The sequence below is a fragment of the Larus michahellis genome (assembly GCF_964199755.1).
Source record: "Larus michahellis chromosome W unlocalized genomic scaffold, bLarMic1.1 SUPER_W_unloc_1, whole genome shotgun sequence".
NCBI classification, from domain to species: domain Eukaryota; kingdom Metazoa; phylum Chordata; class Aves; order Charadriiformes; family Laridae; genus Larus; species Larus michahellis.
This window is the reverse complement of record NW_027435888.1, coordinates 1,721,860-1,735,019: the sequence shown is the minus strand read 5'-3', so window position 1 is coordinate 1,735,019 and position 13,160 is coordinate 1,721,860. Positions and strand designations below refer to the sequence as shown.

Sequence of the window (13,160 nt, the reverse complement as noted above, 5' to 3'; positions counted from 1 at the left end):
CCTGGGTCTGCAGGGGCCTTTCGTTTCCAAGCCAGACGCTGCTGCTGCTGGTACCAAAAATGGGACTTCCTCTCCTGGAGCCCCACACATTCACCAGCGGTTGCCAGCCGGGCTCCCAGCTTCGCCTGGTTGAGGCAGAGGTTTCTCGAGGCAAGGTCCCAGAAGGGAACAGCCAGGGCTCTGAGGAGTGTCCCTTCCATGGACACCCTCCTGCTGCTCTGTGACCCAGGGTCCCTTTGGGGCTGAGCAGTCAGGGTCCCCCACATTGCCGAGTGTGTGTCCCCCGAAGGACCGGGGTTCAGCTGCTGCCATGGGTGGGTGGCACGAGCTGAGCTGAGCACCGCTCTCTGCTGCACGCCCCCCTGCAGCAGCCCCTTCGCCACAGCGTTTCCCTCTGCAGGGAGTCAGCCAGAAACGCCCCCGGCCCCAATGGCTGCGTGCCCCAGCACCCCGAGCTGCACAGGCAGCTGCTCCTCTGCATGCCCCTCTCGCCTGGCAGGGCTCTGCCTGCTGTCCCGCGGCCCTGGGAGCTCTCTGCCTTCTCCGGACAGGGAGAAGATTCGTGCCGTGGGAGGGGAGAAGGGGTGCTCTGGCCGAGTGGAGGTGTGGCACCGCGGCTCCTGGGGGACGGTGTGTGACGACTCCTGGGACATGCGGGATGCCGAGGTGGCATGCAGGCAGCTGGGCTGTGGCCCTGCGGTGTCTGCCCTGGCCAAGGCTGCATTTGGGGAGGGGAGCGGCCCCATCTGGCTGGAGCAGGTGGAGTGCCGGGGGACAGAGCCATCTCTGCAGGACTGCTGGGCCCGGCCTGGGGACAGCGGTGCCTGCCGCCATAAGGAGGACGCAGCCGTGATCTGCTCAGGTGAGCGGCAGGGCTGCGACACCTCACAGGGAGCCCTTTTCCCCATTGGCTGCCATCATGGCTCCAGAGCTCCTGAGCGCAAGGCCATCCCTGCAGAGCAGGAGAGCCTTTTGCCGAGTGGGCAGCAGCTTCTGTGGGGCTGGATGTCCTCCAGCTTCTGCCCGCAGGGCCCTGCAGCCCCCAGGGGCACCTTCCGGGCTGCCGGCTCTGTCCCTGCTCTGGGCCCTGCGCTCCTTCCTGGCCATGCTCACCAGTCATGCAGGAGGGGCGATTTGGGTGGGATGTGGCAGGGATGTCTGCACATGCACATGTGCGCACACACACACACACGGTGTGTCAGAGAGGAGGCTCCCTGGTACCTGCACGCCCACCTGCTCAGCCCAGCTCTCCTTCTCCTCCTCTGCAGATGCACCCAGGACGGCAGCACCAACCCCTCCAGCAGGTAACCCGTCCTCCCCACCAGCGCTGGGTCTTCTTGGGGCCAGGCTGTGACCCACAGCCGGAGGGAAGGGGCTCCTTGCTGGGCTGTGAAACTCCCAGGAGGAGGCACCGGGGTAGCGGTGGGGTGGGAGGCTGGGGAGGGCTGTCATTCACCCAGTCAAGTGGGAGCTTCCCCATCCCTCATCCCCTGAAACCCGGTACGTAATGGGGGTCAGGACTGGGGTGTGCCAGCCCCTCACCTCTCCCAGGCCTGGTGCTGCCCTTTCTGTGTTCCTGCCATGCAGATCCCACCCGGGGCCATCTGACCGGCAGCGGGAGAGTCTCCTTGCCCGTCATCATGTGCATCATCCTGGGAGCCCTTGTCTGCCTGCTCCTGGCCCTCCTGGCCGGGCAAGTGCGAAGCGCCAGGGCTGGGTGCAGAGGTGGGTCCCTTCCCAGGGGAAGATGCCTGCTGGCAAGGCCAGGGGTGCCGTGGGGTGTCAGTGAGTGGGAGAGGCAGAGCTGGGGGGACAAGAGTGTGTGCTCTCTGCGGGATCCCATCCCCTCTCTGACCATCCCTGGGCCAGCCCTGCCTCTGTCCACAGGCTCTGAGAGAGCTCAGGAGCCCTTCCCTGAGGCCGTGTACGAGGAGATCGGTTCCAGCCCAGCATGGCAGAAGCAGGCAAGGTTCAGCGGCTCAGGTTGGTGTGCGTCCCTCATTGAGGACACATCTACAGTGCTCTTTCCCCTGGCTGCCACGCAGGGTTGACCCCTGCAGCCCCCTAACCCATGGTTCGTGCGGTTGTGGGGCTGTTGGATCTGTGTGGGGAGCACCCATGTCCTGGGCCCAGGAGAGAAGCTTTCTCCCCACCTGCTCTGCGCGTCCCATTTGGGGAGAGCCCCTCTCTGCCTGTCCCTGCACCCTGGGGGACACCTGAGGGGTGAGGGAAGGGGCTGTCCCAGGGCAGCTCTGGCAGGCCCTTGGAGATGGGCTTTGTCCCAGGGCAGCAGGGTGAGTCCTGAGCCCTCGTCCCCGTGCAGCCGTGGCTCTGTGGGTCCCACGTCCCCAGCAGCACTGAGCGCAAGCTGGGTCAGCAGAGCGCACTCCCCTCACACCCGCTGGGCCTCTCTCCAGGCTCCTATTCAGAGGGGTCCCTGAGCAAGCTGCAGCCCTACCCCGGGGACAGCGAGGAGGAGGATGGTCCATGGCCAGCACCAGGTAATGGGCGCAGGAAGGGGTGGATCTCTCCTCCCTGCAGACATGTGATGGACAGCAGTGTCACTGAGCGTCACCCTTGGAGCTGGGAGGACGGGCGGGATCTCCTGTGGGGCTGCAAACACCGATGACGGAGCCCCACGTCCCTGCGCATCCTCCCATCCTCTGCTCTGCAGAACGCATCTTCTCACTGACACCAGCTCTCCTCTCCTTTCAGACGTCCCTGTCCTGCCTGGAGGTGACCCAGCTGATGGCTATGATGATGCCAGGGAGGTTTCTGACCCTGGGGAGGATCCTTCCCCTGGGCAGGAAGACTGGGAAAAGCCCAGGGTGGCAGAGGAAGGATCTGGACCCACGGATACCCCTGGAGGTGAGAGGGAAAGAAAGTGCTGCTGGTTCCTGGGGTGGCATCCCTGGCGTTGGATGATTCGCTGTCACAACGAGAGCCCAACGTGCTGGGGTGGGGGAACCTGCCCCAGGAGTTTTTCCTTGGGGTACCATGGGTGGGAGAGGGAGCTGAACATCTCAGGACTGGTGAGGAGAAGGGAGGAAGGTGATGTACAGCCCAGGAGAGGCACCCCATGGGGTGAACATGCAATGGCCTGCCTTGCTGCTTGCAGGGCCAAACCTGCTCTCCCAGAGAGGTGCTGGTGCCCCTGGAGCTGAGGGGGATGGCTGGTCCCTGTCCCCAAAGAGCACGGGCTATGACGATGCTGAAGAGGTGTCTGTGGCACATCCCCCTGAGGACACAGAGGCTGTGACACCGGAGCTCAGTGCACAACGGTCCCTGAGCCCCGGGCCAGGAGAGCCCGTCCCTGCAGTGCAGCTGGGGGCAGCCAGGAGGGAGGAGAGGTCTGTGCAGCTGGGAGAGCCGTGAGCACCAGGGAACCCTCTCCCTTTTCCCATGGGCAGCAGAAACTGCCAGGGGTTTCCTCGATTTTGATTCCCCTGTTTTTACACAGGAGCCCCCATATTGGTTCTTATTAAAAGCCTTTGAGCCAGAGCTGTGCTTGCCTGCCCAGGTGCTTTAGTGTCTCCCTGAGGGTGGCTGGAGGAAACCAGAGCCCAAAGACATGGCAGTGGGGAAGGGGCATGTCTCGGGTGGGTGTGTGGTGCAGGGCAGTGAGCTGAGCTCAGGTCCAGCACAGCTGCCCGCCTCTCTCCTGAGAGGGGGCTCCAAAGAGGCAGCGCACACAGCCCTCCTCACCCCACAGCCAGACCCTGGCTGGGCAGGGCAGGCCCACAGTGCCTGCAGAGGACCAGAGGCTCCAGCTCCAGCCTTTCCCTGAGGCTGGGCATTCAGGGAAGAAGCCCCTTGGAGATGCTGGGTATGGAAGCCAGGATCTCCCACATGCAAAGTGGGCGCTCTGCCACTGAGCTACACCCTCTGGAGCCTTCCCAGCAGGAGACACTCTCCTCCCATGAGGGGTCTGTGACAAGCACAGCCCCGTTGTCCCCTGGGTGCCCAGGGACCCTCTGCAGCAAACAGCACTTGAGCCCTCCTGAGATGGGGGAAGTCCGCACTGCCTCTCCCCTGGGGCCTGATCCTGGCACAGGGCTGCACTGCAGAGCACTGCCCCTCCAGCGTCTCTGAAGAGCGATGGGGCAGAAGGAGGCTCTGGCTGCAGGTGCTGCTCCCACGCTCTGGCCCCCTCCAGGGCCAACGGAGAGGAGAACACTCCTGAGCCTCCTCTGCCCCCCAGGGCAAGGGCAACCCCCCTGTGTGCCACATCTGTGCGCAGCGGCACAGGAAGAGAAGTACAACAGGGTGAGGGACATGCCCTCCCTGGGGTGAGGTGCCCCAGGCTCTGATGGCACCCCAGGGTGTGCGATGAGGCAACACGGAGGTAGAAAGCTCACACGCCCTCATCCATGTAGCGGGCCTCCTCCTGCACCCCTCTGCCCCACAGCATCCCTGGAGGTGGGGTGAAGGGCAGGTGTCCATCTCCATGGGGCTGATGCCCAGAGAGGAGCATATTGGTGTGTTACCAGTCATTGGAGCAGGGGGGCAAAGGGGCCAAGAAATTCTGCTCAGGACAGCGTGTGACTAAACAATACCAATGGCCATGCACTCCGGTGGGTGATCCTCAGCGTGGCTTTGTCAGCTGTCCCGGGCACATCAGAGGTCTCACTGCAACACCCCCCCGGGGGAAGGATGCTGCCATTCAGGCCGCAGCTCCAGGGAGTGCCTCTCCCTGGGACTATGGGTCCAGTGGCCTCTGCTCTGGGAACTGAAGACGAGGTGCAGGAGGCGCCTGAGGAGGGGAACAGACTCTGCACCCTTGAGCATGACAAAGAGGAGAGGAATTGGGTCGTGCAGAGACCCCGCAGAGGACACATCCCGATCCTGTGGAGCAGGGAAGGAGGCACAGCTGGAGACCACCCCAAAGCAGCCCTGAGTGGAGAGTCCTGCCCAGGGGCAGGCTGGGGACTTGTGGGGCTGGAGGAAGGCTCCTTCGAAGCCGCAGATGTGCAGGTCCAGGGCAGGGACAGTGCTCTGGCAAGAGGTGAAGGAGCAAGCAGGGCTGGGGCAGGCTGGAAGGCGGCAGACGGGCTCTGCAAAAAGCAGAGGGAGAAAAATCACTGCTGAAGCCCAGGGCTGAACCAGGCACCTTTAGATCTTCAGTCTAACGCTCTCCCAGCTGAGCTCCTTCAGCCCTGCCCCAGCAGCCCTTGTCCCTGGGCCACCCCTGCCGGGCCCCAGGCTGACACAGACGAGGAGTGCTCCTCAGGGAGGTTCCCAGGGAAAAGCTGTGCCCAGCCCCGGACAGAGGGGACCAGGCCCCTCCCTGCCTCCAAGGCCAGGTGGGCTCCAGCTTTGGTGGAGGCCACGTTACGCTGGGCGTGCCAAGATGTGTGTGGGCCTCCTACAAAGGGGACAGGAGTGAAGGTAAGTGGGCAGGGCAGGCATGTGCAACTGCAAAGGCTGAGGGTCAAAGAAGCATAGGACCGATGGAAGACCTTATCACCTGGAAAGACTATTTCCACACCTTTTTTCCCTTGCTGAACTTTGCTGCTTCCTTCCCAGCTCCTCTCCCTCCTTCCCCCTGAGCAGTGCAGGGCGATGGGGAATGGGGGTCCTGGTCAGTCCATAACAATTCCTCTCTGCTGCTCCTTCCTTCTACCACTTTTCCCATGGGGTCCCTCTTACAGGCTACAGTCTTTCGAGATAAACCTGCTACAGCATGGGCTCTCCTCAAGCTGAAATTCTTTCAGGAAATATCCAACCTCTCCAGTGTTGGGTCCTCCACCAAGTGCAGGGATTACCTCCTCCGCTGTGCTCCTCTCCTCAGGCTGCAGGGAAATACCTGCTCTACTGTGGTATTCTCCACAGGCTGCAGGAGACCATCTGCTCCGGCACCCGGAGCACCTCCTCTCCCTCCTTCTTCACTCACCCTGGTGTTTTCAGGGCTGTTTCTCACACTGGTTTTTCCCTCACTCCTCTCCCACTTGAGCCCTTGTGTCCTTTCTTAAATACACTCTCACAGAGGTTCCGCCATCCTCATTGACGGGCTCAGTTTTGGCCAGCGGTGGGTTTCTTTTGGAGCTGGCTGGAACTTGGAACAGCTTGCTGGCTGGCAAGGCCTTTGACACCGTCCCCCACAGCATTCTCCTGGAGAAGCTGGTGAATGATGGCATAGACAAGTGTACTCTTTGCTGGGTTAAAAACTGGCTGGATGGCCGTGCCCAGAGAGTTGTGATTAATGGGGTGAAATCTTCTTGGCAGCCAGTCACCAGTGGTGTCACCAGTGGTAAAAGAATATTGAGGGAGATCATGCAAAGCGTTTTGCTGGAGCTGAACCACACTATCACAGAATGGTAGGGGTTGGAGGGGGCCGCTAGAGATCATCTCTAGTCCAGCCTCCCTGACAAAGTAGGTTCACCTGCAGGAGGTTGCACAGGATCGTGTCCAGGTGGGTTTGGAAGATCTCCAGAGAAGGAGACTCCACCACCTCTCTGGGCAGCCTGTTCCAGCGCTGTCACCATCAAGGTAAAGAAGTTTTTCCTTATGTTCAGATGGAACTTTCCATGTTCCAGTTTGTTCCCATTGCCCCTTGTCCTGTCCCCGGGCACCACTGAAAAGAGCCTGGCCCCATCCTCCTGACACCCACCCTTTAACTATTTATAAGTGTTGATAAGATCCCCCCTCAGTCGTCTTTTTTCCAGGCTGAAGAGACCCAAATCCTTCAGCCTTTCTTCATAAGAGAGGTCTTCCAGTCCCCTCAGCATCTTGGTAGCCCTTTGCTGTCCCCTCTCCAGCAGTTCCCTGTCCTTCTTGAACCCAGAACTGGACACAGCACTCCAGATGTGGCCTCACCAGGGCAGAGTAGAGGGGAAGGATGACCTCCCTCCACCTGCTGGCCACACTCTTCTTGATGCACCCCAGGATGCCATTGGCCTTCTTGGCCACAAGGGCACATTGCTGGCTCATGGTCATCCTGTTGTCCACCAGGACTCCCAGGTCTCTTTCCACAGAGCTGCTCTCCAGCAGGTCAGCCCCCAACCTGTCCTGGTGCACGGGGTTATTCCTCCCCAGGTGCAGCACCCTACACTTGCCCTGGTTGAATTTCATGAGGCTCCTCTCTGCCCAACTCTCCAGCCTGCCCAGGTCTCTCTGGATGGTGGCACAGCCTTCTGGTGTGTCAGCCACCCCCCCAGCTTTGTGTCATCAGTGAACTTGCTGAGGGTGCACTTTGTCCCTTCATCCAGGTCGCTGATGAAGATATTGAAGAGGACTGGACCCAGCACTGACCCCTGGGGAACACCACTCCTCACTGACCTCCAACTAGACTCTGTGCCCCTAATCACAACCCTCTGAGCTCTGTCTTTCAACCAGTTATCTATTCACCCCAATGTCTACTCATCTAACCCACGCTTCCTAAGCTTCCCTATGAGGATGCTGTGGGAGACGGTGTCGAAAGCCTCGCTGAAGTCAAGGTAGACACCATCCACTGCCCTCCCCTCATCTATCCATCCAGTCACGCCATCACAGAAGGCTATTGGGTTAGTCACACAGGATTTCCCCTTGGTGAATCCGTGTTGACTACTGCCCATAGCATTCTTTTCCTCCACATGCCTTGAGATGACGCCCACAACGAGCTGTTCCATCATCTTTCCAGGGATGGAGGTGAGGCTGACCGGCCTGTAGTTCCCCGGCTCCTCCTTCTTGCCCTTTTTGAAGACTGGAGGGACATTGGCTTTCCTCCAGTCCTCAGGCACCTCGCCTGTTCTCCGGGACCTTTCAAAGATGATGGAGAGCGGCCCATCAACAACTTCCGCCAGCTCCCTCAGCACTCTCGGGTGCATCCCATCAGGACCCATGGACTTGTGGATATCCAGCTTACTTCCCTGATCTCTGACTTAATTCTCCTCAACCAAGGGAAAGTCCTCCTTCGTCTAGACTTTCGCTGTCACTTCCAAAGTCTGGGGCTCCTGAGGGCTGGCCTGAGCAGTAAAGACCGAAGCAAAGAAGGCTGACCTTTGCTAAAAGTCACTGACCTTTGCTAATGTTCAGCTATCACTGGAAATCTCACATTGGACAGTTTACCAAAAACGTTTTATTCTCATCAAAAAGTGACATAAGAGGGCTGTAATGTCTCTGCAAATCATTCCGCTGGTATTTTATAACTGATACCAGCTGCTTCTGCCAGGCAACTAAAAAGACCTTCAACTAGGAAAATTTTCACAGTACAGAAAACTCCACCTAAACTATTTAACGGTGGCTAAAAATAAGATGCCCCAGTAAACCTTTTGTGTTACATGGTCACAACTAACAACTCTGTAGAAAATACTCACTCTTACAAAGCTCTGATGTAAAAATGAAATAATCAAGCAGCAAAATTGGAACTGCAGCACAGGCTCTTTCGTGTCATTATTTGCAATGCCCAAATTTGTTTACATTTTAGGAAAAATTAGTACAGATCCCTTGGGAATTCAGTCTTTTTTAAATTATCTGTCATTCTGTGTAGTGACGGATTTCACTTTTTGGTCCTCTTTCTTTCTCTTTGCTCTTCTTCATTGTTTTCTTCTTGTGCTTGTGTTTTTGCCTCTTTCCCAATTCCATGTTGTTTCCAATGTGTTTCTTGTGCTTCTTGTGCTGCTGCTTCTCTTTTTTCTTTTTCTTTTTCTTGCTGCCGTGATTCGCTGCTGAGCTGGCACTGCCCCTGTGCCTTCGAGTCCGACTCTCAGAAGGGCTTTGACTGCGGCTGCGGCTAACACGGGGACTGCTTAGACTGTGACTTCCCCTTGCTTCAGGCTTCAGCTTCACGACGTCTTCAGCTGGGGCTGGGATATCATTACTGTGCTCCTCCATTGCCTCAACGACGCCTCCTTTTGTATCTGGCTCTTCTTCGGTCTTTCTAACGGCACTTCCTCCAGTAGAACTACTGCTGAGAGGAAAAAAGCGTACCTCAATAATGGCTGGGATACACGATCTTTTGTAACATTTTATAAAAGAGCTTTTCTTTCAATTCTCTGTCTGCAGCATTTCTTCAAAGGATGTTCAATTAGGGGAACAGGCAAGAGACAGAACGAGTCCACTAGCTAACATGAGGAGCAATCAATTAATTTAGTGTCTTCCTACTCCACATTTCATTAACAAAGACACAGGATTACCGGATTGGGGTCTGTCTGAGCTGCTAATTCCTTCACATCCCACTTCTACCAATGGTAGATGAATTAGATACACGTTCCCGTTTCAACGTGGAAGCAAGCAATTACGGAGAGGTACACACAACCCAAATTTTATCCTCAAGTCCCATGTTCTTCTTTAGAAAAAATTACGCTTTGGAAACTTTTTAGACTATCAAGACACTGTCTTAAGCCTACAGCGATGTCTTCAATGTTTTGAGTTTGCTTTGTTGTGCTTCTTTAGGTGCTGGACTGTAAGGAATAGCAGCCCCACACCAGATCACTTTCCTGTTTTTCACATGTCGCACAATGGAATATAGAAGACTCATCTCCAAGGTAAGAGCCGAAGGAGTCGGCACTGAGCTGGAAGCAGTGCAGCTGTGTCGCCGTGGCACTGTGCTTAAAGCTAAAACCAGTGCAGTGTATTGGCGACCAAGCTGCTATTTCTGCAAGGGTCGATTTCATGTCACACTGACAAAGGCAGATCATTACAGCACCCTGCAATTGTTAATGTCAAAGTATTGCACGGTATAGACGTGTCTGTTATCCTTGCCTTTAGCAGTCAGCTGGATGGGAAGGAAGACATGGGGAGGACTCCTCAGAGTCACCATGTAATGAGTAAGAAGAGGGGGAAAAAGTCCCAGAGGAAGGGTCAAACATGTCAGCAATGAATTAACCTCATGAGCTTTCTGCGCAGTACAGACTGTTTTCTTTAACAAAATTTGATTCTGACCCAAGGACCGTTTAACAGGAAAAGTCACAGATTATTCACTCATGTAGCATGGATTTAGCTGTTCCTTTCATTAGTCACCACAAATAATTTGACATTTTTGGGGTGCGGGGAGGAGGAAGGAAAGAATAGGAAAAGAAATGATGAGGTACCTGGTGTAATTTACAAGAGCTGAACTAGATCCATCAGCTGCTGTTACTTTTCTTCTCACTTCTCCCTTTGCTTTCTTTTGTTTAACTTTGCTGCTGCTCGGCTCAGGTTTCTCAGCAGGTTCTTTCGCAGGTGGCACATTTTCTCCACTCACCATCATTTTGCCAGTTTCTTGGTTAAGTTCAATCTTTTTTGCAGGGTTGTTAAGAAAAGCAGATTTATCCCCTTCTGGAGGTCGCTCTCCTTTTTCACCATCAGGCTCAGTCTTCCCCTTCGGCCATGTTTTCGATTCAGCAGTTTCTGGTTTAGAGGCCTTTATGTAGGTGGCTTCATGATCTTTATCAACCTTTTAATCTACTTTTCTTTTCCTTTTTTCAGGTTTTGCATCAGAATAGTATCTTGGGTATGGGGGTGACCTTGACTGTGAACAGTGATAACTACGGGACCTTGATCTAGAACGATAGTTAGGACTCTTCCCTTTGCCTCTTCTTGGACAGGTGGCAAAGGAAGGAGCCGAGTTATCCCGAAGGCCAGCTCAGCCCAACAAAGCTCAGGGAGCTTTGGTCCTCCCTGTCTCCCTCGCAAAGCTAGAAATGGCGCTTTCACCATCAAGCTCCTGTGGGATAGAAGGCAAACTTTTCAGGCAGCAGCTGTGTCCTGCCGCGTAGGCTCTGAACTAGCCCTGCTGAAAAAGCTGACCAGCACATTGGGCTACAAAGAAGAAGCTCCTTGGTAAAGATGGCTTCCGAGACACGTGCAAGAGAACTTGACCAGCAGTGAGCTCACCTATGCAAGTGGGTCTGTTGTTACAAGAAACCAGATGGAAACGAGCTGAAAGCCGCCAAGGTGCAACGAAAGAGTGCAAACTCAGCTACTAAATATGAATTAAGTGTGCTTGCAAAGCGGGTCACGTCAACAACTCCTCCAAAGTGAATGGTAACAGGCGACCTCATGGCCAAAGCCAATAGGTTTCCTAGACTGTGACAATGCATATGTGAATCGCCTTAGGGTGGCACATAAGGGAGCAAGAATTGTAACACGGGGTCCTTCTCGGGCTCCCAGCCGAGAGGCGCCTTTACAGCTGGCAATAAGAAGGGGGTTTAGCTAATGTGTACGTCTGCTGCCTTCTTCCCTGTACCCACGCAGGAACTAGAAGAGAAGAAAAGTGCAAGCGTTTTACCGTTTCTGTAGAAGTTCAGGTCAACATTTAAACAGCCAAAGCTCTGAAGAGGTACGCTGACCCTTACGTAGGCACTTCTTTTGTCTCCCTTTGAGAGATAACTAAGCACATTCCCTCCTAGCCACAGTCTAGCAGCCAGAAGCATGCAGAACACGCAGACAAACCTCCACCATTTTTTCAGGGATGTTTCAAGTCATGCGATACTTAGTGCAGGAGTTCACCAAATGTCACTAAACTCGGAGACTTTGACCCAGCCAGCCACGGCCATGGGGCTTCAGCTCACCATTTGTGTGTCAGAGCCATCAGACGGACGACCCTGTCCTCCTTGAGACACCCCTTGGGGCAGCCGTACCCAGCGCCGGGTGGCTGGATATGGCCTTTGCTCCATGGGGAGGCGCTTCCTGGGAGCAGGATCTCTCACTGGGGCACTGGGAAGCCCTCCTGAGGCCTGCATGCCTGAGGGACGGCTCTGCACTGCTCCATCGCTCACCAAAACCAGGGGCGGAGGAAGGCTGCCCTGGTGGCCTCCAAAAGAATCAGCTCACCTGGGCTCCTCTGCGGCCACCGGGCACCTTTGCTGTCAGGCGGCTCTCCGCGCTGCTCTGCCAGCTTAACCAGCACCTCTTGCCCTCCATCTCTTCCCGCTCCTCACCAGCACTTCTCCTCCCTCCCCTCCCTGACCAGCTCCCCCCTGCTCTCCCCAGCCCTCTGGCCCTTCCCGCCCCTCTCCCCCCACCCCGCCGCCCTCTCCCAACCTTCTCTCCCTCCCTGACCTCCTCCTCCCGGCCCCAGCCGTGCTCCAGGGCCTGGCCCTGGGCCAGGGCAGCCCTGGGGAGGCGGCCATGGTTCCCGCGGGGTCAGAGGGCAGGAGGGGGCGCCCCGGGGCACGCTGGGAGTTGTGGACCCGGCAGGAGGCTCCCGGCGGCCATCTTGTGTCGGCTGAGGGGAGGCTGGCACAGGCCGACAGGACAGATCTGCAGAGCCGGGAGCTGCAGTGAGTCCTGGGCCCTTGGGCTCCTGTCAGCCCTCTTCTGCCTCCCTGTTCCTCCCTGCCCTTCCCCTTTCCCTCTGGGTCCTGTTTTTCGCCTCCCTGTACCTCCCTTCCTCTCTCCTGCTGTGCTCGGCTCCCTGTCCGCCCTTTCTCTTTTCTCCAAGTCCCTCTCTCTCTCTGTCATCCTTCCTCTCCCTCTACTTTCCCCGTCGCCCTTCTTTCCTGCTCCCTGGGCCTCTTGGTTTCTCTCTCTCTCTTCTGCACAGAGGCCCCAGGCTGAGTGTGCAGCTCGCACTGTGCAGTGAGGTCAAACCCATATGGCTACTGGACAGACCTCTCTCCCTGCTGAGCACAGAGTAACTAGGTTTGGGGTGTTTTTAGCTGCCTCAGTTAAGCGACTCCAGTTAGATAGGATGAACCTGGCTTCAAAGTTTTACTCTGTTTTTTTTTCTTTACTCTGGGACCAGTTAATGAAGATATGCCACTATTATGTACTGGTAAACAGTGAGTCCACTCATTTGTCTTCCTATTATGTCCACAATGAACAAACAGGCTCTATTAAGACTAGCTATATAACATGAGCTTTACAAACTAGCTTGATTAGTCACTGTGAGCCAAATCATGCTTGCTTTACTTACAGGATTGTCCCCCCAATCATTCTGCTTGCATGAGAGGCCTTTCAGATGAGCTTCTATTTTTGCATTTTCTCTGAGCTATGCCATTAGCTGGGATCTGTTTGTTAAGGAGAACATTAATGTCAGGCAATTTTAACACGTAATCTGATCTGGAATACTTGTTTACTGGAGTTGTTTACCCAATGGTAGATCGTGGACAAGATGAAATGATTTTATTGTTGTATTCAAAAAAAAAAGGTTCTGAATGTGAATGGAAAACCGTTTTCTGTATTCACTTACCTTTCTGTTCTGATGTATTTACTGATGACTGTCTTTATTCCCAGTCATGGAATTCATAGAGTCGGTT

The 13,160-nt window shown here is 55.7% G+C and overlaps 1 protein-coding gene across 1 annotated transcript in view; it reads left to right on the top strand.

Annotated features, from left to right (window-relative positions):
• LOC141736700 (scavenger receptor cysteine-rich type 1 protein M130-like) overlaps positions 1-13,160 on the top strand; it is a 114,530-nt gene that overhangs the window by 17,995 nt on the left and 83,375 nt on the right. The gene's annotated exons all lie outside the window — the stretch shown is intronic.